Source organism: Pleurodeles waltl, chromosome 9, assembly GCF_031143425.1.
Source record: "Pleurodeles waltl isolate 20211129_DDA chromosome 9, aPleWal1.hap1.20221129, whole genome shotgun sequence".
Classification (NCBI taxonomy): Eukaryota; Metazoa; Chordata; class Amphibia; order Caudata; family Salamandridae; genus Pleurodeles; species Pleurodeles waltl.
The window spans coordinates 105,378,047-105,404,150 of NC_090448.1; positions in this window are offsets into that span (position 1 = coordinate 105,378,047).

Sequence of the window (26,104 nt, forward strand, 5' to 3'; positions counted from 1 at the left end):
GGCCTGATGCATCACTGCTGTTGCATGGAGAAAATTGATGCTTCTTCACTACTGCATGGGAAGGATCGATGGATCGCCTTTACTGCAGGGATCACACAGACGTTTTGCTTCAGCCTGCGCTCTCCGTGTACAACCTTGGTGCAACCAGGAATAAAGTACTTTTTGATCAGGAGGTCTCACTGGGTCCCAGTAGCCGGCCCGAGCTTCATCGCAGTCGGCCTAAACCTTTGACATTGTCCTGGTCTGGCACGACCAGATGTCCCTAGTTTGTGCTTCTTGTTTCTAAGCACTTTTTTTCAGTTTATTCTTTAAAAAATCATATCTCAAGTCTTACTTATTGAATTTTTGCCATTTTGATCTTGTTAAAAAAGGCTTTGTTTTTCTAACTAGGTGTAGTAACTTTTTGTATCGCGTTTTCAATGTATTATTGTTTGAAGTGTTGCACAGACACTTAATGAATTGCCTGTTGAGTTAAGTCTGACTGCTGTATGCCAAGCTTCCAGCAGGTGAGCACTTGGGTAATTTAGGATGTGTATCTGACTTACCCTGACTAGGACTGTGGTTCTTGCTTGGACAAGGTGCATATCTTTGCCAACCAGAAACCTACTTTCTAACATCCCCCTATGTGTATAACACAGTGACACTGCAGATAAGCAGTAAACCTTACTGACCTTATCCATGATTCCCCGTATTAGTATGAGGCCGACCCCGGGCCAACATCTAACGTAGCAATGTCTCTTCTATATCAGTATAACTGTGCACATTTGCCTGATCAGAATGGTAGACTCACACACACACACACAGGCCTTACATGTGTCCACTTGTATGCATATGTTATCACATGTAAGCAGCCCAGTGCCCCTTATCTTAGTTGCATATCAGGTGCCTTTTCTTAAATGGCAGACACTGGTGGTAAACACGTGTAATTCATTTACTATGTGATTACCATGGGTGAGATACAAGTAGTGATGCTTAACCACAGTAAAAAGTCCAGAATTTGGGCGATCCAAAAGTGAAAAATCTGGGTGGAATACCTCAGCTGGAGAAATGTAAAATAGAGAGGACGCACAGAGTTCTTAAATATTTATAATAAAATAAAAATGAATGGTGCAACTGTGTTCTTCTGGCCTTGTGCAGCTTGGGTGCTGGGCTGAACTGCAGAGTAGATGTACCAGAAGAGAAGACCTGTCAGACGCAAAAAGAAAATGACAATATTGGAGAGTCAAAGTGAACACATCACAGGGTATCAGAGGTGGTACGGAAGAAGTGGGTACTAGCAGACAGCAGGAAGTATCAGAAAGAACTCTATTTTCATTGTCAGCCAATCCCTTAAATAGCTAGAATGCTGCCACCTTCCTGAAACAACCGCCACTATTTGATACCATTAAAAAGCTGAATATTGGTGACAGATGGACTACCTGGATAGAGACATTTGATGATTTAATTGATGCACCAGAATAAACTGATGACAAGAAGATATGAAATATCTCATGAATCTTGCTGTTGAAGGTGTGAAAGAAGTCATGAAGAGCATGCCGCAAGCTGATGAAGTTACGTACTGACAGATCGAAGAAACCTTGAATACTAAGTTCAGTCCAATGCTGAATATAGATCACGAAAGGTGCATTTTCAGTCAAGAATGACAAAGATTTGGTGAAACCTTACACAATTGTTTTGAGAGACAGGACATGCTCATCAAACACTGTAGGTTCACTGAATTTAATCGCGACGAAGCAATACATCTCAGAGTTATTGATGGATGCCTGACAGATTCATTCAGATGATGAATACTGAGAGAAACTCTTAGTCTGGAGTGAGTTCTCATTGCTGCTTGAGCTGAAGATTCTGCTGATCAACAAGCTGCTGACATGAACATGAACAGTAGGCACAAATACAAAGCTGAAGGACAAAACATCAAGTCTCCACAGAAAAACAAGTTGTGTTTCAGGTGTGGATGGTTGTTTCCACACAAAGGTAGGTGTCCTGTCATTGGACAGATTTTCAAAGGATGTTGGAGAAACAGTTTGCAATGTTAAGAAAAAAGTAAGTGCGGAACAGCAAGAAGGCAATTCTGGACACTTCTGGAATGTTCCAGAAGTGACGTTCATCGCACTCCTACAAGGCCAAGCGACAAAACCAACTGAGACTAATTGACACTAAATTAAGTCAATTGTCATCTAAATTATCACAAAAAAGTTCTTCAATATTAATATCAAGTGAAAATAAGAAGATGATTGTACAATGTCAATGTTTACATCAATAAACATTATGCCTGGAAAGAAACATAATGATTTTTCTCGATTACCATGACTGACACTTTCAAAAACAAAATCTACACATTGACTGCATCAACGACATTGAAAAGTCAAGGTTCATCCTTATTGACAATGAAATACAAGAAGACGAAAGTTGGAGTGTCCATTCATGTGCTTCATGATTCACTGTGGAGTGCCTGTTTACTCAGTTTCAGGATGGCTGCTGATATGGGACTGATCTCAGTGAACTGCATCATGAATGCTTATCACTGCTTATCACTAAATAGTAAGTCCCTTCTTTGTTGCATGGGTTGGGAAGATTTAAGACCATGAAAGTTCAGTTGCGTTTTAATAAGGACACAGAAGAATTGCATTTCATTTACAAGAAGCTGTTGAAAAGGAACCAAGGCATTACTTAAACCTGATGTCATTGAGCATTATGTTGGTCCAACCCCATGGGTTTCTCCCATAGTGGTAGTACCCAAAAGGTACAGTGAAGGAGCTAATGCATCTGTGTGTCAAGTGAACAAGTTAATTGAAAGAGAACGACATTCAGGCCTGCATATTGCTGACATGATAACAAAAATGAATGGTGCGAAAGTCTTCTTTCGCCTTGATTTAAGTAAAGAATGTCATCAGTTGGAATTCGAGAAGAATTGTAGGTACATCATATCTTTTTCTACACATGGTGGTCTATTTTGATATAAAAGACTATGGTTGGTGTGTCATCAGCTGCAGAGATTTTTCAAGATGTCCTTTGACGTATCATACAGCCTATCATGAATGCTTTTAGCTATAGTGATGATATATTTGTCTTCAGAGCTGTGCTGAAAGAGCATATTAAAGCTCTCAAGCAAGTGTGTTGTTTGCTGGTTGATGCAGGTTTAACTTTGAATACTGAGAAATGTGAATTAAATAAAACTTTGGCCATATCTTTTTTGTTGGGATGTAGCACCTGATCCCGCTAAAGTGCAATCATTATCAACTGCTATTCCCCCACAAGATGTTTCCATGTTACATTCACTCCCTTGAATGGCCAGTTACTGTTCCAGGTACATACACAACTTTGCACAGTGAGTTTTCCATTGAGAGACTTGACGAATAATAATGTTTAATTTCATTGGTCACATAAATGCGAGCAAAGCTGTAAGAGAATCAAACAAGCTATTGAGAATGCTACTAAAGTGGAATATTTTAATCCAAAGCTCCATACAGAAGTTGTTGTTGATGCTAGCCCAGTGGGCTAAGGTACACAAATTGCATGGCACAGCAGACACCCAATTGTATGAAGAAATATTGTGGCATATGCAAGCAAAAGTTTGTCCCACACTGAACATGCTTATTCACAACCTGAAATAGAAAGTTTAGCTATGGTATGGGCTTGAGAACATTTCCATGTGTTCTTATACGGAAAGCCTTGTATGCTTGTGACAGATCATCAAGAATTGTTTACCATCCTAGGCTATCCAAAGCCAAGATGCCAAGCCAAGATGCCTCCTCACATTGAACGTTGGGGTCTACGATTACAAGAGTACAACAACACAATTGTACATCATCCAAGGAAAGATCAAAACCCTGCTGACTACTTCTCCAGAGTGCCTATACAGAGTTAGGGCACACCTTCCAAGACAGCTGAAGCCTACATAAACTTTATTGTGAAATCAAACATACCAGCTTCCATATCGTTGGGGGAAATTATCACAGATAGTGACATGTTAAAACTGAAGGGCATTATTACACAATAGTCTTGGAACCAGCACACTCAACCTCTTGCCAGGGACAGCGAATACTAGAAGTTCAAGAATGTCAATAATAAACTGTCAATGACTCAAGAACATATTATCCTGAGAGGTTTGAAAATTGATATTCTGGAAAGCCTGCAACAATAGAAATTTGAAGTTCCCCATGAAAGACATTGTGGAATCATTGCTACCAAGCGAGCTCTCCAAGACTGACTTTGTTTTCCTCATCTCGATGAAAGAGTTAAAACAGAGTTGAATGCCTGTCATCTATGCAACTGCCTATCATTCAAAACCACTTAACACCCACTACACAGGTCAGAGTTGCCAAAGCATGCATTGGAAAGAATTGCTGTGGACTTTGTTTGGTCCTCTTGACAATGGATATCATCTTATGATGATTGTTGATGAATACTTCAATTTTCCATTGTTAGAAAATCTCTCATCTACCACTCAAGAGAGAGACTCATCGAGAGCTTAGACAGCCTCTTTGCAACATGGCCCACCTTTCAACAGTCAAGAATTTAGAGACTTTCTCAGTCATCTTAATGTGAAGCATCAAAAAATCACGTCTTTGGTCACAGTCTAATGGCCCTGTTCAACATTTCATAAGTACATTAAAGAAAGCTGTTCAGTGTGGTGTATTGGAAAAGATCAACCTTAAAACTGTCTTGAATTCTACCCTACAAGCTTACTGTTCAACTGCTCACTCGACCACAGGTGAAAACTCTGCACCTTTGAGGTCTGAGAGAACAATGACAACCAATTTACCGGAAAGGACCAACACAAGATCAAACACTGAAAAAAACCCTACCAAAGATGTGAATTATAAAAAGAAAATGAAGGCATAAGCATACAAGTGAGGACATGCAAAGGACAGATGTACAAACCGTTTTGCATGGCGCAAACTGCGATTTTCACAGTTTGAGCCATGCAAAACGGCCATCGCGATGTACATTCCCATTTTGCGAGAAAATGGGAATGCGACTCGCAAATAGGAAAGGGTGTTCCCTTCCTATTTGCGGCTCGCACCGCGATGCAGAATTGCTTTGTGACCATGAAAGCGGTCGCAAAGCAATTCGTAGTTAGCACCCACATAGGGACCCCTTCCCCTAGGTGAATGTCGCACAAAATGTTTTTTCAGAGCAGGCAGTGATGAAACCATCTTTAAGGAAAACGGTCTGCAATACAAAAAAAAACTGCTTCATTGAAAAAGCAGTCACAGACATGGAGGTCTGCTGTCTCCATCCCTGTGAGTGCAGGGAATCGCAAGGGGGTCGCAAATTGCGACCCACCTCAATAATATTAATGAGGTGGGTCTTTGCGACCCCCTTTCGATTCGCAGAAGGTGTCTGAGACACCATTCTGCATATGCTTTTGCGACTCGCACCGACTCGCAATTTCCGAGTCACAAAAGCATTTCTTGCTACATCTGGCCCCTAGTGCTTATTTGTCATCCAAGAAAATGTAAGTCTGCTCCATTTAATGCAGAACCATATTTTGAAATAAAAGAACAAAGGTCACATGGTGACTGAAATGTCCAGGGAAATCCATTACTTGAAATTCTTCGCATTTCAAACATGTGCCCACTACTTGCAGATTTAAATGTCAACATAGAGACTGGTTCGGAAAGGACAATTGAAAACCACAGACTACTGTTGCTCCTGCATGACCAACGTAGATCCTGGACACTTCTTATGCCGGTTCCCAAATTCTGAAGACACAATCAGGGTAAGTAATCAGAGCGCCACAAAGGCTCATTGAAGAGCTATGATTGTTTATAAATTTGTAAAAAATTTTATTTTTTTATTTAACAGAGGTGGAGATGTAGTATTTTGTGAGTTATAAACAACAGCCTCTTGGCTCCTGAAGGACTCCATAGAATTGTGACATAAGTGTTAGAATGTGGTGAAGTGAATGCAGGTTTAGAATGTTGAGTTCACAGTTCCACGCAGATGAATAAAGACGTAATATGTGGCTCGGTGTGTGGTATAGTTATTGGCGGATGCTAGTCACCAACAGGCAAGTGCAGACATATACACTATATTTTGCATGAATACAAGGCCGTTAGCAAGCCCTTAAAATGATAACAAAATACCTGTAGCACAGCAGCAGTAAAAATTTGAAAAATATTTAATAAAATACGCCCAAAGCCTACTGCAGGGTAGTGTAGGCCCTAGACAGTATAGCAATAACACAGTGAAATGATTATCCAAACTGTAAAGAAAAATCACAAAAAGCACAAATAGAGGAAATAAATTATATAACACAAAGCCTCCAAATCACTATAAATGTGCAAAATCCATTAAAACTTTAATTTTACATGGGCCTCTACTCCAAACTCCTGGATATCCAGAAACAAAGTTAAAAAGAAAGAACATCAAAAAGAAAGAAAAATATTGGTGGCTGCCCTCCCACAAACATTTTGAAAAGTACTGTGTTGAACCTTTTACCTTTTTATCAGAAAGAATAAAAAAACTAAGGGCCATATTTATACTTTTTGATGCAAAACTGCGCTAACGCAGTTTTGCGCCAAAAAAATTAGCGCCGGCTAACGCCATTCTGAAGCGCCATGCGGGCGCCGTATTTATTCAATGACGTTAGCCGGCGTTAGCCGCCGGCGCTGTCTGGTGTGCGTTAAAAAAAACGACGTACACCAGGCAGCGCCGGCGTAGGTGGAAAATGGCGTATGGGCATCCACAAATGGTGCAAGTCAGGCTGAGGCAAAAAAATCGCCACAACCCGATTTGCGCCATTTTTTTACGACGCCCATCCCCCATTGAAATGACTCCTGTCTTAGCAAAGACAGGAGTCATGCCCCCTTGCCCAATGGACTTCTGTCCCCTGGGCATGGTCATTGGGCATAGTGGCATGTAGGGGGGCACAAATCAGGCCCCCCTATGCCACAAAAAAAAGTTTAAAAAAAAACTTACCTGGACTCACCTTCATGTCCCTGGGGTGGGTCCCTCCATCCTTGGGTGTCCTCCTGGGGTGGGCAAGGGTGGCAGGGGGTGTCCCTGGGGGCAGGGGAGGGCACCTCTGGGCTCATTCTGAGCCCACAGGTCCCTTAACGCCTGCCCTGACCCAGGCGCTAAAATCCGGCGCTAATGCGGGTTTTTTAGACCCGCCCACTCCCGGGCGTCATTGTTGCCCGGGAGTATAAATAAGACGCATATGCATCGGAGTAATTTTTTAAGACGGGAACGCCTACCTTGCATATCATTAACGCAAGGAAGGTGTTCACGCAAAAAAATGACGCTAACTCCATGAACTTTGGCGCTAGACGCGTCTAACGCCAAAGTATAAATATGGAGTTAGTTTTGCGTCGAATTTGCGTCGAAAAAAACAACGCAAATTCGGCGCAAACGGAGTATAAATATGCCCCTAAGTTTGTGGATGCAGTAGAGATTGCAGACAAATAGAGAGTGATACTTTCCCTCCAAAATGCTAATCCAAAATCAAATCAGAGGGAGGACTCTTCATGACAGTAAAGGAAGTTGCTACTGTATGTACAACAGCATCCCAGTCTCAAATGCACTAGTAGAGAAGGCAAACATGCGTTTTACTCTAAAACAGTTACCCAAAAGGTCTGCAGGGGAAACAAATCCAACTCAAAATATGTATCCTTGAGATGTCTGTGAGCAACTGTGTTAAAGAACTGTCACTGGGTTGGTAAATACAGGTCACATTCATGCTGACTGCATTGTTCCCTTGCTCTCTCGCATTAGGGTTTTTACCTGAGCAGTTTACTCATTACACAACATGGCATAATGGTATCATCTCATTCACAACGCATACATTTTGTTACACTAAATACCAAACATTTTTACAAATCAGTTTTCTGTAATTAAAGATATGCCCTCCCCTGCTCCTTCATATCCTTGAAACAGGAAAGCTTTGTCTCTCTATTCCATATTCTCATTTCACAACTCGTACATTCCACACAAAAGATAGGACATCACAAATTGGGCGCCACTATAAAAAAAAAACAGCGTACAAGTTACAGAGTTATTATATAGTTTACAACAACTACAAAGAAGAGAAAAGAGACTCCAATGAAATTTAAATGATTTTTGGAACGTGGCAATTGTTCCTTAAAAATAGACCACTTGCCGTGCCAACTGTTCTCTGCTGACACGTAATTGTGTACCTCGATGTTAACAGCTCCTCCAACATGGGAGTAGATTACTCTGCCAGCCATTTTCATTTATGCAGATGTAATCAAGAGCTTATTCCTGTGTCAGAAAGCTGATGGTATGCGAATGTTAAACAGCTGATCTAGCCACTACCATCAAGATGCGTTTGGGATAAGTTTGTATTCTTTGAAAGCACTAAAAAAAAACTACTTGATTGAGCAGGAAGAAAATAGTTTGAAGAAGCAAATCATTGCTGTTTCCATAACTAAGAATGAACACTGAATGGAACAAATGGGACACATTTTATTTATGAATGAAGGTTACCTCCAGACACAGTTACAAATATTTGGTACAAATCTTCATAACCACATTTTAGAGCATACCGATTAAAATAACTAAAAGAATTACATGATACAAAATTGTGTGTGTGTGTGCATCTATCTATCTGTCTATCTATCTATATACCTGTCTATCTATTTATCTATCTATCTATCTATCTATCTATCTATCTATCTATCTATCTATCTATCTATCTACTTAAAAAACAAAAGTTACAAGGACGTTATAGTTGGGCCCTGAATTTACTCGCATAAAACCAGAGAAATTCAGAAGTTATAGTTATAGTTATTTCAATTAGCTATAACTCACGGCCTAAGGTAACTATGGCTCATGCCCCCACCATGCACAGTTTTTTCTTCAATAATTTGACCGCTAAAGTTTCATTGCTATTTGTATTAGCATTATAAATGTTGTCATGAGTGCTGTAATATCTGGGGTAATTAGCAGTGCATGCCGAATGCACAAGTTATAGTTACCAGAGTTATAGTATAAGGGCCCAGCCTTATGATATATATATTTGTTTGGGGAAGGGGGGATGCACGGCCTGCCTCCCCCAGCTGGTTTTGGCACCAGGGACCCTACTCCCCCTGGGCCTGGCCTTAAAATATATATGTTTTATTTTGGGGAGAGGGGCCCCCCTCCCCAGGCTGATCTTGGCCCTGGGGACTTAGTCCCCCAGGGGCCTTGCCATGTCACCTGTGTGCCACCAGGGGCACCAGGCACCACTTTTGGGGACCATGGTGGAAGCCTGAATCAACCTGCCATCCTAACCTGCTCGCCACCTCCTGCTGGAGTCAACATTGCTGTCACAGACAGGGAGCTTCTAAACATGCATCCCCCTTTCTGTGATAGAATTTGTTTCCTCCGGTCTGCAGGCAGGGAAAAAGAGAAAACCTTTGCTCCCAGTAAGCGAGAGCTATTTGACAGCTCTCGCTTGCTGGGAGTGGAGTTGTGTTTGCTCTGCTTTGGTGGGAGCTGTCAAAGCTCCAACCAAGTCCGAGCAAACAGTTATGTCCCGGTGGTAGCACCAGGTGACATAGCAGGAACCGGCCTTGGGGGGTGGCGGTCCCAAGGACCATTATTGGGTCCTCAAGGGGGCCTGGTTGCACTCCTCCAAAGTTGTATTAAGCCCTAGGGAGGTGGTGGTCCCTGGCACCAAGGGGACACAACGGACCACCTATGTTCATATATTTCAGCCCCGGGGAGGTGGCAGTCTCTGGGGATGTGGGGGGACATGCAGCCCCCTTTATTTTGAAACAATTGCCCTGGGAAGGTGGCGGTCCCGGGGCTGTGGGGGAGCTTTGCAACCCATGCATACAAAATTTAATGTTTGCCCCTGGGAGGTAGCAGTCCGCAGAGCTCAGGAAGTCTTCAGGACTTCCCCTACTATAATGAACCAAATTTTCCCTAGGAAAGGGTTGGTCCCCAGGGCACCGGAGGGCCACTCACCCCTACATACTATTCAATATAAGCCCCAGGGAGGTGGCAGTCTTACGGCCATAAATAAGCCCATGCGCTTCCTTCCCCTATTTTTAATATGGCCCGGGTCTCTTCCCGCCTAGGGACTTCAGTAAAAGAAGCGCAGGAGACCGCACTTGGGTTTAAAAAAAAAGATTGCCACGTCCGCTTGAATTCATGACTAATTTGTTTTTAAAAGCACCTTTTTTGCCTCTTTTCTGATTTCGCATGCCCGTTAACACATCAGATTGTTTTTGTATGAATTCAAGGAACTGGAGAAAGGTTGTATCTGTGCTCCTGTTTGATGCTGTTGGGCTGAAGGTGCATCCGATTGTGTATGAAAGAATACAAGGCTGCGGAGGTGAAGCTAGATCCTTGCCTCGTGTTTTACCCTGTTTGGGCACTAAAGACATCAGATTGTGTGTGTATAAATACAAGGCGCTGGAGAGAGGTTGTACTATCTCCTTTTTGATGCTGTTGGGCTGTAGGTGCATCAGATTGTGTATGTAAAAATACAAACCTCTGGGATGAGGTTGGATCTGTGACTCTTTTTATAAACTTTATTTTTCATTTTGTCATGCCATACATAAACACAACCAGACTCCCTAGTACTAAAGTCTGGATTAGGAAAAGGAAATCTATGTAGTTAACTAAACATAGAGGCTGAGTCTATATCTTTTAGCAATGCATGTGGGTGGTGGTTATGCCATGTACCAGAGGTCCAAGGACAAACTTAGGCTAGACTTCCAGCTCCGGGGTCCCCAGTGCCAACAGACAATCCCTTAGTGGCTGACATTTGTTTTTTGGTCTGGAGGTGGGTGGCTGGAGAGTAGCATACAGTTCACTATATTGTCACAGTACATGAGACTCTTTAGCCATGCTTTTGTTGTAGTTGGGTTGTTTCTACTCCAGTGTAGGGTTATCTTGTCTATAGCCAGGAGCAATGCTATGGCTGTGAATCATCTAATATTTTAGGAATATCTTCCACATAGCCCCTCAATGCTAGTAGAGGACTTGGTTCAAGCGTGGCGTTTATCATCAGGGAGAGGTGGCCGAAGACATCCTTCAGTAGGGTACAATACTACTACATGTCCACATCATATGAGCAAATCTGCCACAGATATGTGACATTTCAGACAATTAGCGGATCATGTAGGGTTGAGTTGTGCCAATGTAACGGGTGTGGCATACAGTGTATGGACAAACATAGGGCCATATTTATACTTTTTGATGCAAAACTGCGCTAACGCAGTTTTGCGCCAAAAAAATTAGCGCCGGCTAACGCCATTCTGAAGCGCCATGCGGGCGCCGTATTTATTCAATGACGTTAGCCAGCGTTAGCCGCCGGCGCTGTCTGGTGTGCGTTAAAAAAAACGACGTACACCAGGCAGCGCCGGCGTAGGGGAAAAATGGCGTATGGGCGTCCACAAATGGTGCAAGTCAGGCTGAGGCAAAAAAATCGCCACAACCCGATTTGCGCCATTTTTTTACGACGCCCATCCTCCATTGAAATGACTCCTGTCTTAGCAAAGACAGGAGTCATGCCCCCTTGCCCAATGGCCATGCCCAGGGGACTTCTGTCCCCTGGGCATGGTCATTGGGCATAGTGGCATGTAGGGGGGCACAAATCAGGCCCCCATATGCCACAAAAAAAAATATAAAAAAATACTTACCTGGACTTACCTTAATGTCCCTGGGGTGGGTCCCTCCATCCTTGGGTGTCCTCCTGGGGTGGGCAAGGGTGGCAGGGGGTGTCCCTGGGGGCAGGGGAGGGCACCTCTGGGCTCATTCTGAGCCCACAGGTCCCTTAACGCCTGCCCTGACCCAGGCGCTAAAATCCGGCGCTAATGCGGGTTTTTTAGACCCGCCCACTCCCGGGCGTCATTGTTGCCCGGGAGTATAAATACGACGCATATGCATCTGAGTCATTTTTTAAGACGGGAACGCCTACCTTGCATATCATTAACGCAAGGAAGGTGTTCACGCAAAAAAATGACGCTAACTCCATGAACTTTGGCGCTAGACGCGTCTAACGCCAAAGTATAAATATGGAGTTAGTTTTGCGTCAAATTTGCGTCGAAAAAAACGACGTACACCAGGCAGCGCCGGCGTAGGGGAAAAATGGCGTATGGGCGTCCACAAATGGTGCAAGTCAGGCTGAGGCAAAAAAATCGCCACAACCCGATTTGCGCCATTTTTTTACGACGCCCATCCTCCATTGAAATGACTCCTGTCTTCATGCCCCCTTGCCCAATGGCCATGCCCAGGGGACTTCTGTCCCCTGGGCATGGTCATTGGGCATAGTGGCATGTAGGGGGGCACAAATCAGGCCCCCATATGCCACAAAAAAAAATATAAAAAAATACTTACCTGGACTTACCTTAATGTCCCTGGGGTGGGTCCCTCCATCCTTGGGTGTCCTCCTGGGGTGGGCAAGGGTGGCAGGGGGTGTCCCTGGGGGCAGGGGAGGGCACCTCTGGGCTCATTCTGAGCCCACAGGTCCCTTAACGCCTGCCCTGACCCAGGCGCTAAAATCCGGCGCTAATGCGGGTTTTTTAGACCCGCCCACTCCCGGGCGTCATTGTTGCCCGGGAGTATAAATAAGACGCATATGCATCGGAGTCATTTTTTAAGACGGGAACGCCTACCTTGCATATCATTAACGCAAGGAAGGTGTTCACGGAAAAAAATGACGCTAACTCCATGAACTTTGGCGCTAGACGCGTCTAACGCCAAAGTATAAATATGGAGTTAGTTTTGCGTCAAATTTGCGTCGAAAAAAACGACGCAAATTCGGTGCAAACGGAGTATAAATATGCCCCGTAATATATGAGCTTATGGTAGTTGTTAAGAGATACAAAGCATGCATGTGTGCAGCAGGCATACTAAATCTTGTCCGATCGGGGCTGCTCTAAATCCGTTTCCCAGATATCTCTGAGATTCAAATCGCATGGCTGTAGAAGTCCAAAGCATGTATGGTATTTTTAAGAGATTAACCTGTCACTTACACTGTCTGTGATTACTAGAGGGAGTGGCATGAATTCCTCTGGGGTTAGCAGGTATGACGGGACTTCGGCATGTAGTGCACTTTGGAGGTGTCTGAGCACTATCTATGTGTGTTGCATTAGGAAACCTGTCACCCTCAGTATGTGAGAAAACATACCCATCCTGGAAGAGGTCTCTGAAAGTCTGTAGGGCATGGTTAGTCAATGTGCGTTGGACCAACCTCTCTTGTGTAATGGGGAGCCATGTGTTATTCACCAGACTTTGCCTAATTAATGTTTGGTCCAGAAAGATCTCTGTGCCTGACAATCTCATTGAGAATCATGCTAGGTTGTCAGAGGGGGTGCCATGTGAATAAGGGATGTCATCTGCATACAGCAAAATTAGTAGCAGATCTGGTTTAAAATGTTTTTCTTGTAGATGGTGCACAACGGGGTCCATTGCGATAATGAAAAGCAGCGGTGACAGACGGGACCCTTGCGTGTGCCCCTGGTGACAGCAAAGTGGGGGGACATTGTGCCACTGGCCCATATCTGGGCTGTCGGTTGTGAGTATAATAGCATAATTAGGAATGTGAAGCCATGTGGAATACCCAGCTTCCAGAGTGTGACTTGTAGAAAGGACCATTCTAAAGAAGTGAAAGATTTCTATGCATCTAGTAGTGTCACCACAGCAGGTGTAGCCAGGGAGATCCTATTGAGTACAGCGAAAACCGTGCAAAGGTTCAAGGATATAGATTGGTGTGAGACAAATTCCGATTGAGCAGGGGAGATGATTTGGTCCATCAGAAGTGAGAGCCGTGTGGCTGGCATCTTGGACGGTATCTTATTATCTAAATTTAGTAAGGAAAGTGGCTGGACTGTTGAGAGTCCTTCCTGGGCTTTAGGAATAGGGTAGTCAATACCTCCTGCAACGTTGGTGGGAGTGCATTCACTTCAAGTGCTTCTTTGTACATGGTGAGGAGGTATGCTGCTAATATATGTTTGTACGTTTTGTAGAAAACTCCTGAAAAACCATCCAGGTCAGGTGCCTTAGAGCTGTCCAGGGAATCTATTCTAATTAGTATAATCTATTTGCTGTAGAATGGTTCATGGAGGGACTGCTGTTTGGCAGAAGTAACCCAAACCATTGCCACTTCGTCAAGATATTGCGCCATCTCAGAGGTTTGCCTACTTTGACTTGAGGAACAAAGATGAGTATAATAGCTGAGTAATTCAACCTGTATATCTACAGTGTCCATGATGTGTGTTCTCTCTGTCCCTTGTATATATGATGTATTTCTGGACGATCGTAACAATCTGGCCAGTGCATGACCTGATCTCTCACCCTCTCCACAGTGCCAAGCCTTAGCATACTTATTTTGTTTTGAGCTCCACAAAAAAACGAAATTCAGCTCATAGGGTAACAGATTTGTGCAATTGAGGCCCGGTGCACTGCTGGGTGCCCAATTGTTCTAGGTCTGTCAGTTTAGCCTCATCGCAAGCAAGTCTCCTATGTATATCCCGTAGCACTTCAGAGTGTTTTGATATACAGATGACCCTGATGTATGCCCAAAAGGCCTGCTATAGGGTGGCTTGTAACCTAACTAAGTCCTTATTAAGTTTGAAGTATTTTATGATTGCAGAGCGGAGTTTAGTGCGGAATAGTTAATTGTGTAACTCCATGTTTGGGAAGTGCTATTGGCACTCTAGTCCTCCTCTATTATCGATTTGGATTGTCATCTTGACTGAGGAATTGTCGGAGAGAGTATGTGGTAGGTGCTTAATGGAGCTGAGCCATGGAGTAAGCGTGATGGATATAAGCCAATAATCAACACATGTCCACATTATGAGGTGTAGAGTGGAATGTATATGCTGGGGCAGGAGCATGCCACAAGCACCAGGGATCTTTAAGTGTGTAGATGTTGCAGATGTCATGTGGTGTGCTTTGTGAGCAGGGTTTATCCATAGGAGCCTTGGCTGTGGTGTCCAGCAAGGAGTCTAGAAGCATATACCATTTCCACCTAAAATAACATGGACATTACTGGAATAGGGGTTAAATGGGAGGCTTTTATGAATCAACATGCAGACTCCTTAAGAGAAGGTGCAATAGCTAAAAAACATTATGGTGTGGGCCTCATGTCGCTGTGAATGTGTGCACGGGGTTTTGCAGTAGGTGTGTCTTCTGTATGAAGGCAATCTGTACTTCATGATTGTTCAAGTATTGTATTACTTGTTTTCCCTGACGGGGTTGTTAATGCCTTGGATATTACAGGACAAGAAGATAATATCTACAAAAGACTTCCGATTCTTGCTTGAGTTTGTCATCTATGAACAAATACTAATGGTAATGACATTATGTATGGAGAGTGCTTGTTGCAATGAAGTAAATTTGGAAAAATAAAAACAAACAACCCAACAGTTACTATTACCCCTCCTCCTGCCTACCCCTGGCAAAAACATGCCTGATGACTCCCAAAGGTAACAATAAGGTAATAACAAAGTCTCCAAGACCACCAATGCAGTATCAACCTGAGAAGAGAAGCAACACTCTGATGGGTCGGCCTTCTTGTAGGATTGCCCAACAATGTTTAAAATGAAGATGGATTGTGTGTTGTAGTCATAGTGGAAGTATTATGTGCATAGTATCCATAGAGGTTAGGTGGCATTTTGGAAAGAAAAGTCAGACTGGTTAATTCATATGAAGCATAAGCATTAGTCTTACATTAGAGAGCTGGGAGTAACAGATCCATGCTGGTAGCATCCTGAGACTCTGGTGAGGAATGATCTGCTGTGCTGCCCCTGGGGAGGCGTGGTCTTTGGCATGCTGCTTGCAGAATGCCAGGGTGTCTGCCGAGTATCAAAGTAGCAAATCCTGCCATTTATATCTACTCAAAGCTGAGCTTAGTAGAGCATGCTGCATCAGAGGCCTAACTTGAGTAGTGCAGCTTTTGCATCTGTAAACTTGAGGTGAGCCTGCTAGACCGCCATCATGAAATCTGCAAAAAGGAAAATCACTGCATCAGTACTGGAGTGAGGCCAGCTCCCTCACCAATGGTAGTGCCATGTTGTGGTCCCTGAAATTGAGTTGGCCAATGATTGGACGCGTTGGGGTGCCCAGATCAGGGCCTGGGCCAAAGGGACCTATTTGCGCGTTCCACAACAAAGGAGTCCCAACATTTAAGAGAGCAGTCATTCTACAAATTAATGTAGTCAGAAGGGACCTGTAGTCTGTACAATACCCAAGATGTGAATACTATTGCAGCATCTTCTGGCTTCCAGGTCTTCATTTTTTATTGCTATCTCCTTGAGATGAGACAAGTTTCACCAGTGATTTCTCAGTCTTGAGGTCACCTCCAGCCCATATATACATTCCTCTGCTCCCTCTTGCCACGTGTTCTGCCAATCTAGAGGGTCCCCCTTTAGGGCCAATATGCCTGTGAGGGTATCAAATCATGCATCGAGTCTTCGAAAGCCAGTCCGGATTTCGGCCATACTGTAATTCACGCCTGTCAATTGCCTGGTTTCGGGCCCTCCTGTTGCGCCACCCTCCATATACGGTGCTGTCTAGGGAGCATCAGATGCCTTAGGCTTCTCGAAGGGTAACTTGCACTGCTTTGGGTCACCGTGCACCATTTCAGAGGCAAGCACAATGTGGGATCCCCTACAAAGATCTGAACATAATATATGCTGGTGGAGCCTGGCAGTAATGTCTATATATTGTCACTTCATTCACCAGCTGTCTAGTGCAGTGGTTCCCAACCTTTTGACTTCTGTGGACCCCCCTTTTATCAATACTGGAGCCCGGGGACCTCCACTGACTCATTACTGATAGTTGGAACCTAATATTATTAAATTTTCTAAGCAGTCGTGGACCCCCTGAGGAGGCTTCGCGGACCCCCAGGGGTCCCCGGCCCACAGGTTGGGAACCACTGGTCTAGTGAGCACATGGCCCAGGGCCTAACTGTGTATAGCTGGATCCTGTAGGTTCAGTTAGTGACGCATAACTGTGAGTTGATGGGGAGTGTCACTTCTTTGTTGAGGGGGGCTCCCTTTAGTTGCTTCCTGGCATGTTGGAGTTATCTTTCTATGACTGGGATGTGTTCCAGGCTAGAGGGGCAATTATGGGAATCGTCGGCATACAGCCAGAGTGGTGAGACAGCACCCTTTGTGTTTAGGCTGCAGTGATGATGGAAAGTGGGCAGGAAAACTTCCTGGTATAGCAGGCCTGCTGGTGTGGTCCCCATAATTTAGAAGTAGGTTGTTATGGTCCAAGACTGAATGTAAGGTTCAAAAACATGCCATCCTACCAACTTGCTGGTTTTGATGCGCCAGTCGGATGAGGTAGGCTCCTGCATCAGGTCTCTGCCGTCGCACATGCCATCAGCCCAGCATACGTGGGCCTCAAACAGGTATTAGCTGTATTCGTCCCACCTCAGCAGTGTCCCACCTATGTGTAGCAGTGGAGTGCCAAGGGAGCATAAAGTTGATGAGAAGCAGTTTGAACCACACCACACAGCACAACAGTCACGGTCCTCGGGCTCACCCGGAGCCCCTGTCATCATGGGGCGTCCGAGGTGCGCGACTGCTGTTGAGTTCACTGTCCCCGCCGGCGCTGAGATGGACCCCGGCTCACAGGAAAAAGCCACATTCACCACCTCTGGCATTTAGGAGATGATAGACGACAGTTTGGAAGAACACGGGAGCAATTAGTGACCCATCCAGTGTTGCACCCCCTGGATTTGTGCCTTTTGGCTGATGTTGTGGGGCTGCATAGGCGTCAGATTGTGTGTGAATGAGTTCAAGGCATTGTAGAAATGTCATATCTGTGCTCCTGTTTGATGCTGTTGGGCTTCAGGTGCATCAGATTCTGTGTGTAATAAGTCAAGGCTGTAGGATGAGGGTGGATCTGTGTCTCTTGTTTGAGGCTATTTAGCTAAAGAGGCAATGGATTGCATACCTAAGAATATAAGGCATAGAATTGAGGTTGGATCTGTGCCCCTTGGCTGATGTTGTGGGGCTACAGAGGCATTAGATTGTATATGTATGAATACAAGGCATTGGAGAAAGTTGTATCTGTTCTCCTTTTTTCATCAATGGACTGTAGAGGGATCAGGTTGTGTGTATGTGAATACAGGACACCTAAGTGATATGAATCAGTGCCTTTTCTTTGATGAGTTGACCTGCAAGGACATCAGATACAAGGCACTGGAACAGGTTGTTTCTGTACCACTTGTTTGACTCTGTTGGGCTGTGGGTGCATCAGATTATGTATGTAAGAATACGGTGCTCTGGGTGAGGTTGGGTCTGTGCCTTTTAATGGATGCCTTTGGGCTTCAGGGATATCTGATTTTGGGTGCAAGAATACAAGGAACTGGAATGATAAGTGTTGCCCATGTGTCATGCAAAGTGACATATTCTGCAGTATACTTAGAATCTCTAGTAGGCAGTAGTTAATCCCCATTGATATGTGGAACAATGCCTCTCCATGTCCTTCTAAAAAACAAGAAAATGGGACCTTTTTTGACAGAGTAGTACAAGTGGGACCGTTATCCATTCCTGATTGCACAAAGGTTTACTTGTCTTTGCCCCAAATTTATAGGACATGTTCTTATGTTCTATTATATTTTCATGCGTAAAACACTGGTGGGCCTACGATTTTTAGTGCAATAAACAGCATAATATTTATATTTTGAGATGTATGAAAAAGTACTGAAAAGAGAGGCCGTTCATTTGTTTGGACAGCCGTAAATCTAACAGAGGCCATCAAATTATCAGTTGAATAGCCATGTCCCCCCAGTTTTCATAAAACCAATAGATCAGATGCTTGGTGTAGATTTATGGTTTGAGATCTCTTTTTATTGTTTATGTATAACAACAACACATACAGAATTTCCCACCTACATCCAAAGGCCTGTAGTAAGAGATCGATAATTTGCAGTCCACTGTAGAACCAACTTAACAAGGGTGGGAAAATAACTGGGTAGTACAAAGTGACAACTATCAAAACAAGCATGGCGAAAAAGGACAATGTCCATGAAAAGAGGCCTATCTTTGAAGTGGCCAGCCATCTAGCTTACATCCAGCTGCTATGTTATGTGGTCTGTCCCCCCTTCCCCTGCCAGTTGAAGGATGCACAGATATACAGGGCATGCCAATTTGCGAAATTCATCCGCTTGGTATCGGATGTATGTGCCCCATGTTTTGTCAAATAATGATAAAGATGATGTCACTGTGGGTGTCAAATTTTCCATGCCCATCAAGTCCCACATCCTGTGAAGCCACTCTGTAAATGTTGGGATTGAGTCCGTGGCCCAGCGGGAAAGTAAAAGCTGTTTAGCCACTGCTAATGTCAGTATAATGGCCCTGCCTCAGACAGATCTCAGTGGATATGTTAGTGTGTTCAGGAGTCCCAGTAGAATAAAGGTAGGGAGTTGTGAAATTTCTGTATCATATATGCCATCTATTGTATTCAATACCTCTCTCCAAAAAGCCTCTACTTTAGGACAAGGCCACAGAATGTGTGTAAGTGTACCAATCTGCCACATTGCCTTTAACACATGTTATTGCTTCCTGGCTTCCAGTGAGCAACCCTTGCTGGTGTATTGTACCAGTATTGAGCTATCTTCAGAAACATCTCCTTACTGGTTGTATTACTTGCCAAGACGCAAGCGCGATGCAATACGTTATGCCATTCCCTATCTGTGAATGTGCGTTCGCACTCAGTTTACCATCTACCTCTCACTGGTGTTCTGGGTTGTTTGTGTGATCAATAAAGCATACATGTCTGACAGAAGGTATTTGTCTGAGGTGCGAGTGAGGAGCCACCTCTCACACAGGGTAAGAGGTCTATCAGCATACGGGCGGACTGAAGGGAGGGACACCCAGTGTCTGACAGGTAAATACTGCCAGTAGGCTGCCCTCAGAAGGCCATAGGATACCTGTAGTTGTGCGAAGTCCATCAGACAATCGGCATCATAGAGGGCACTGATTCACTTACAGTTGGCTTCCTGCCATTCATCATAAGTCGAGTCCACCAACTCCGGGGGGAAGTTCCAATTTCCTATAATTGGTGTTTGGGGTAGATAGGAGTGGACAAACCATTCTGTATTTGACCCTTGTCCCACACTCCCAGAGTAGCCCGCAACACAGGAGAAACATACACCCTCAGCGGGCGGAAGCTTTTCTCCATCCAAGGTATTTTACATTTATGGATTCCGGCTACTGATTGATCAATGAAACACCGCTGTTTCTCTATGGTCTGGCGGGACCACTCCACCATGTAGGGTAGTTGTGTTACACAGTAGTAATTTATCAAAGGTGGTACCCCCCTGTCCTCACTCCTTCTGGGGCAAATGAACCTGCGCCTTTGCCATTCTTGCCTTCTTTCCAATCCACAAGAATTCCAATATCAGGTTTTGCATCCTATCTAGGAACCCCGGGAGGGGAGGCAGAGGCAACGTTTGCATAACATATACAATTTTGGGGAACAACATCATCTTGACCGCAGCCAAATGGCCTAACCAAGAGAGATGATATGCCTTCCATCTGTACATATCCAATCACACCGTCGCCGCAACCTCTGCATAATTTGTGGCCACAGTTAGTGTGGGGGTAGCTAGGATCTGCAGTCCCAGATACTTCACTACCTGCGATGCGCAAGTAAACGGAAATGCTAACTGAAGGGAGTCTACCTCTGTCTCAGGAATATTTAAGTTAAAAATTGATGATTTTTGTAAGTTAGTTTTAAATGCCGAGACTGCCCTAAACGCTACCATCTCCTTAATGACCGCCAATAGGGACATCTGCAGCACTATCAAACAAAGTAAAACATCATCCACGTATAGGGCTATCTTATGTGATCTATCACCCATTTTGATACCAGAGATTTGCAGCATCTGAAGGATGAATTCAGCCATTGGCTCCATGTATAATGCAAACAGTAAGGGCGAGAGAGAACATCCCTGCCTTGTGCCCCTAGTTATAGAGAAGGGACTGGACAAAAGGCCATTTACATGTACCATCCCCTTAGGAGACACAAAACTACATTTAATCCAGCATTGGAAATGATTCCCCATCCCACAACACACCAGTGTTGCCTCCAGGAATGACCAGTTAACCCGATAAAATGCCTTCTCTGCATCAATGGAAGGAGAAGTGTAGGGCTGCTAGTTTGCTGCGCCTTGTCCAATAAGTGGCATAGTCGTTTGGTATTGTCGCTACACCACTTTTCAGGTATAAATCCGGTCTGGTCAGGGTCTACCAAACCTTGCATAAGGGGGGGCCAGTCTATTGGCTAGGATGCCTGTAAAAATGTTTGCATACACCTTTAAGAGGCATGTGGAGCTGTAGGAAGAGCACTATCTGGGGTCCTTCCCCTCCTTAGGGATAACCATGATCATTGCCAACTGCATAGTCGGGGCAAAAGAGCCTAAGACACTAAATTCATTATTAAACCGAGCCAGCACAGGGGTCAGGAGCGTCTCGAAAGCTTTATAGAACCCCTCCCCAAAGCCATTGTGCCCCGGTGCCCTCCCTGGATTAAGACATATGTCCATGAGTACCTTGGCCGGGGTGATGTCTTTATCCAGGCACCTAGAATTTGCCAGCCAAATACTGGATAGTGGGACTGCATCTAGAAAGGCCTCAGTGCTGGTATGAGTATTCCCTTCGAACGTATAAAGGGCAGTGTACAAATCAGCAAATTCTGCAGCTATCTGTTCATCCAGTTGAAGCAGAGTGCCGTCAGAAGACTGCAGCTAAGGCACCCCTTGCGCTATCGCCTGCGAGGGGAGATGCTGAGCCAGCATACAACCAACTTTGTTTCCCCCACATAATATTTTTGCTTTGTCTGCACCAAAGCATATTCTGCCCTTCCCATGTCAAGTGCCCGCAACTGTTTGTGGGCTGCGTTCAGTTTCTGCCATATCGCGAAGGAGCCTGTGGCTTTATGAGTTGTCTCCAGTTCCCTAATTGCTGATTCCAAATGTGTGCATTTAGTACGCCTGTCTTAGTTGAGGCGTGCTGCAATTGCTATGAATTGGTCCCTCACAACCATCTTCAAGGTCATGCAAAGTAGTGTAGCAGTTATATTGGGTGTGTCATTTATGGCTAGGACTGATTCTATGGTTGATTTGATTTCTACCAGTGTGCTCTCATATGTGAGTAGCTGATTATTGAGGCACCATGTTCATGCGGGCGATGGACTGGTAGCTGGTGTAAATTTCAAGGTAATATGGGAGTGCTCTGAAAGGGCAGTGTTAGACTTGGCATCATTGGCCTGATCTCCCAGAACGTTTTGCCTCTACTTCCCAGGTTGCTTCTGTGTGCTGGACTCTATTTTTGCTGTTTTGTTTGCTCTGGACACTTTACCACTGCTGACCAGTGCTAAAGTGTAAGTGTTCCCTGTATAAATTATATATGTACATTGGTTTATCCATGATTGGCATATTTAATTTACTAGTAAGTCCCTAGTAAAGTGCACTAGAGGTGCGAAGGGCCTGTAAATCAAATGCTACTAGTGGGCTGCAGCACTGGTTGTGCCATTCACATTAGTAACCCGGTAAACATGGCTCAGACCTGATCACTGCAGTGTCTGTGAGTGCAGTTTTAAACTGTCAATTCAACTTGGCAAGTGCACCCACTTGCCAGGCCTAAACTTTCCCTTTTTATACATGTAAGGCACCCCTAAGGTATGCCCTAGGTAGCCCCATGGGCAGCGTGTAATGTATGTTAAAGGTGGGAAATGTACTTATGTGTTTTACATGTCCTGACAGTGAAATACTGCCATAAAATGCAAAGATAAGTACACAAAAGGACCCTGCATGCCACGACAGGGGAATAAAAGCACAAAATAGGTCAGAGCTGTGCATCAATTTCTGAAATAGTACATGACACATACATGTTCATTCCCACCACAGGCACCACTACCCATCCCATCTGGACAGAAAGGCCAAGGAGTATGTATGGAAAGTGAGGAATACCCTGGCCTGGACTGTCACCCTCCAGCAGCCCCTTCCAGGATACCACTGACAGCCCTACTAACCAGCCACCAACATCAGCTCTGGCTAAACGACCCCACACCAGTGTCTCCCGGTCACAGACTGGATGCCCACATGTATAGAGGGCAGAGTCTCCACCCACCAAAAGGCAGAATGATGAAGGCCCCAGTGCAAGTGGAACTGCCAGACCTGTGAAGGGGACACATGCACAGGGACAAGGGCCAGTGGGAGGGCATCATTGGCCCAGGGGGGAAGCCAAAGGATGGAGGCTGCAGCCCAGGAGGTGATTTCTGAGGTCCTGGGAGCATACCACCAAACCCAGGACAGGATGGGCCAGATCCTGGCCACCTTGGAGCACAATCAGAGGCTGCAGATAGCACACCACCAAGAGGCCATGGAGCAATGGAAACCATGGCCACCATTGCAGGAGTATTGCAGCACCACTACCCTAGCCAGCCTGAGACCTCCATCCATCTGCAAGCCCCTACCACTAGCCAGGACACTGCCCTGCCATCTACATCTGCAGCAGCTACTGGACTGGTGGCACTGCCAGAGGACACACAGGAGAACAGCACCCCTAGCCCTACAGCCCAGCTCCAGTCACTCAAATGTGCGCTCAGACTCGGACATGCCACTGGAACACCAGCCAAGACCAAGGCCACTGCTAAAAAGTGAATCTGCCCTGATCTTTCTCCCTTGTGTGCCTCTGTGCTCCCTTTTTAACTTGCCACTACCATCACACCATCCACCAATGGGCATATGGAACAAAACCCAGTGCCACCAACAGCTGAGCATATGCACCTGATTATGGATACGCACCATGAGCCCACTGCCTATTACTGTCCAACGAAATACGTAATTTGTGTCACTTAATAAAAACACCTATGCACTCAAATCGTATGTGCCTCGTCATTATGAGATATCAATTGTGAGTGTGTATGCATTAGTCAGTCAGTTTCATATTCATACCTTTACTGCAGGAGGGGATCCCACGCACTGTAGTGTCTGAAGTACGTCACACTGTACACAATATTGTGTTCCCTGACCCATGCCACTTCAGTCTTCAGTTAACAGTGTTAATTACTATTGACAACACATTACCAATTACTTGAGTCATACTGAAACAATGCAGTGAAGACAACAGTATCATTGAACAGTGCCTTAAGGTCACTTGAAGTATAGGTGGATCAGCTGAGTCCTGGCTTCTTCCTCACCATCACTCTCATCCCCTCTCTGAGGTTGCTGGGCTGGTTGGACAGCACCCTCATCTTCTAGAAGGGGGATAGCTCTCCTCACAGCCAAGTTGTGCAGGATGCAGCAGGCCACCACTGTCTTACATGCCTTGTCAGGAACATAACACAGGTATCCCCCAGAGAGATGGAGGCAACAAATTCTAGCCTTCAGGAGAACTATTGTGCGCTCAATCACCCTCCTAGTACATCCATGGGCCTCATTATAATTCCTCTCTGCATCTGTCAAAGGATGCCTCACTGGTGTCAGGACCCATTGCAAGATGGGGTAGCCAGAATCACCTGCAAAAGTTGGCGAAAAATGACCATAATGAACTGACTTCACATGCATATTGGCTGACTGTCATATATATACAGAACCATTTTCATATATACTCACCTATGAGCCATCCTTAGTCCCCTTGTAGTTGTCCCATCAAGTGTGGTACACTGCTGTTTCTCAGGACAAAGGAATCATGGACTGAGCCTGGAACCTGGCATTGACATATGATATGTACCGGTCAGCAGAACACACCAATTGTATATTCATGGAGTGGAAGTTCTTCCGATCCCTGTGCACCTGTTCATTCACTCTTGGGGGTATGAGAGCTATGTGGGTTCCATCAATGGCACCTATCGCATGTGGGATGTTGGAAAAGGTATAAAATCCAGATTTGATGGCAGGAAGTTCATCCCTTTGGGGGAACTGGACATATGTCCGCAGGTGTTGGATAAATGCATCCATGAATTTTGATGGGATGAGGCTAAACATTGGCTGTGAGACCCATGCCCACTGTCACCTGAAATGAGCCTGTAGCTAAGAAATGGAGTGCAGATAGCACTTGCACAGTTGTAGGGATGGCATGCTAATGCCGATAACCCAGTTTCAGTATAGGATCCAGTAAAGCACAGAGGTCATGGATTGTAGCACGATTGAGTCTGTAAGTGACAATGATGTGATGTTCCTCCATAGTTTCCAAATCAACTAGAGGTCTATACACAGATGGAGCCTTCCCTCTCCGTATGGGTCTGTACCTATGGGGGAGGAAACAACACTTATTAAGGGCACACAAACACCTACAACACAAGATGTTACTGTATCAATTAATGGTTGACACGTAGGTTACACAAATAGACGCAAAGTATTAAGTACACCGTCAGGAATATGTGTGCAGAGTCAACTCTGTTTTAATGGCATCCCAGTGTGGACAAATTTCCAAAGATGGGTGCACGTGAGGATCAGAAACTCATGTCAGCAAGCGACTAAGGTCGGTGATTGGAGGCCCTGGATGAGGCCCCTGGCCAGGCTATGATTACGTGGTGGTAACAAGATAACAGCCTTAGGCCATCCAGGTATGAGGGAGTGGAAGTGACTACATTCCGCTGGTGTTAGTCGTCATGGCCGAAGGCAGTGTTCACTGCCGTGCACCCAATAATTGGATTACATGGTTGTCAATGGGGAACCTGGGCCTTTCATGATCGCCGCCGACGGTAATAGAGCACACCACCGCAGAAGGTACGCCATGTCATCAGACCCTTGACACTTGACTCCTGATTCCTGTGCAGGGCAGTACTCCACTACGTGTGCTGCTGTGTCCTGACTCTGGTCCCTGAGATGGCACGGGTCACAGGGGAATGGGCCCTGGCCTTCACCATGGAGGGGCTTGAAAAGCTGGACGGGGTCCTACCCCTGTATGCCAAATTGTATGGGTGACCAGAGGAGCAGGTGAGTTGGCTTCTGTCATCCTTGGATGTGAGTGATTGTGACAGGTGCCTGTATGCATGTGGGTTCGATTAATGACTGCCCAGCCATAGACTGCCTGTCATGTACTGTATATGAGTTGTTAACATGGCTTTAAAAAATGGCCGTTCCATAGGGAACACTGTGTCATCTGTATTCGGAGCACACATACTAACCTCTGTTTCTTTGCTCTGTGTGTCTCATGCAGGTCAGCACCCATCAGAA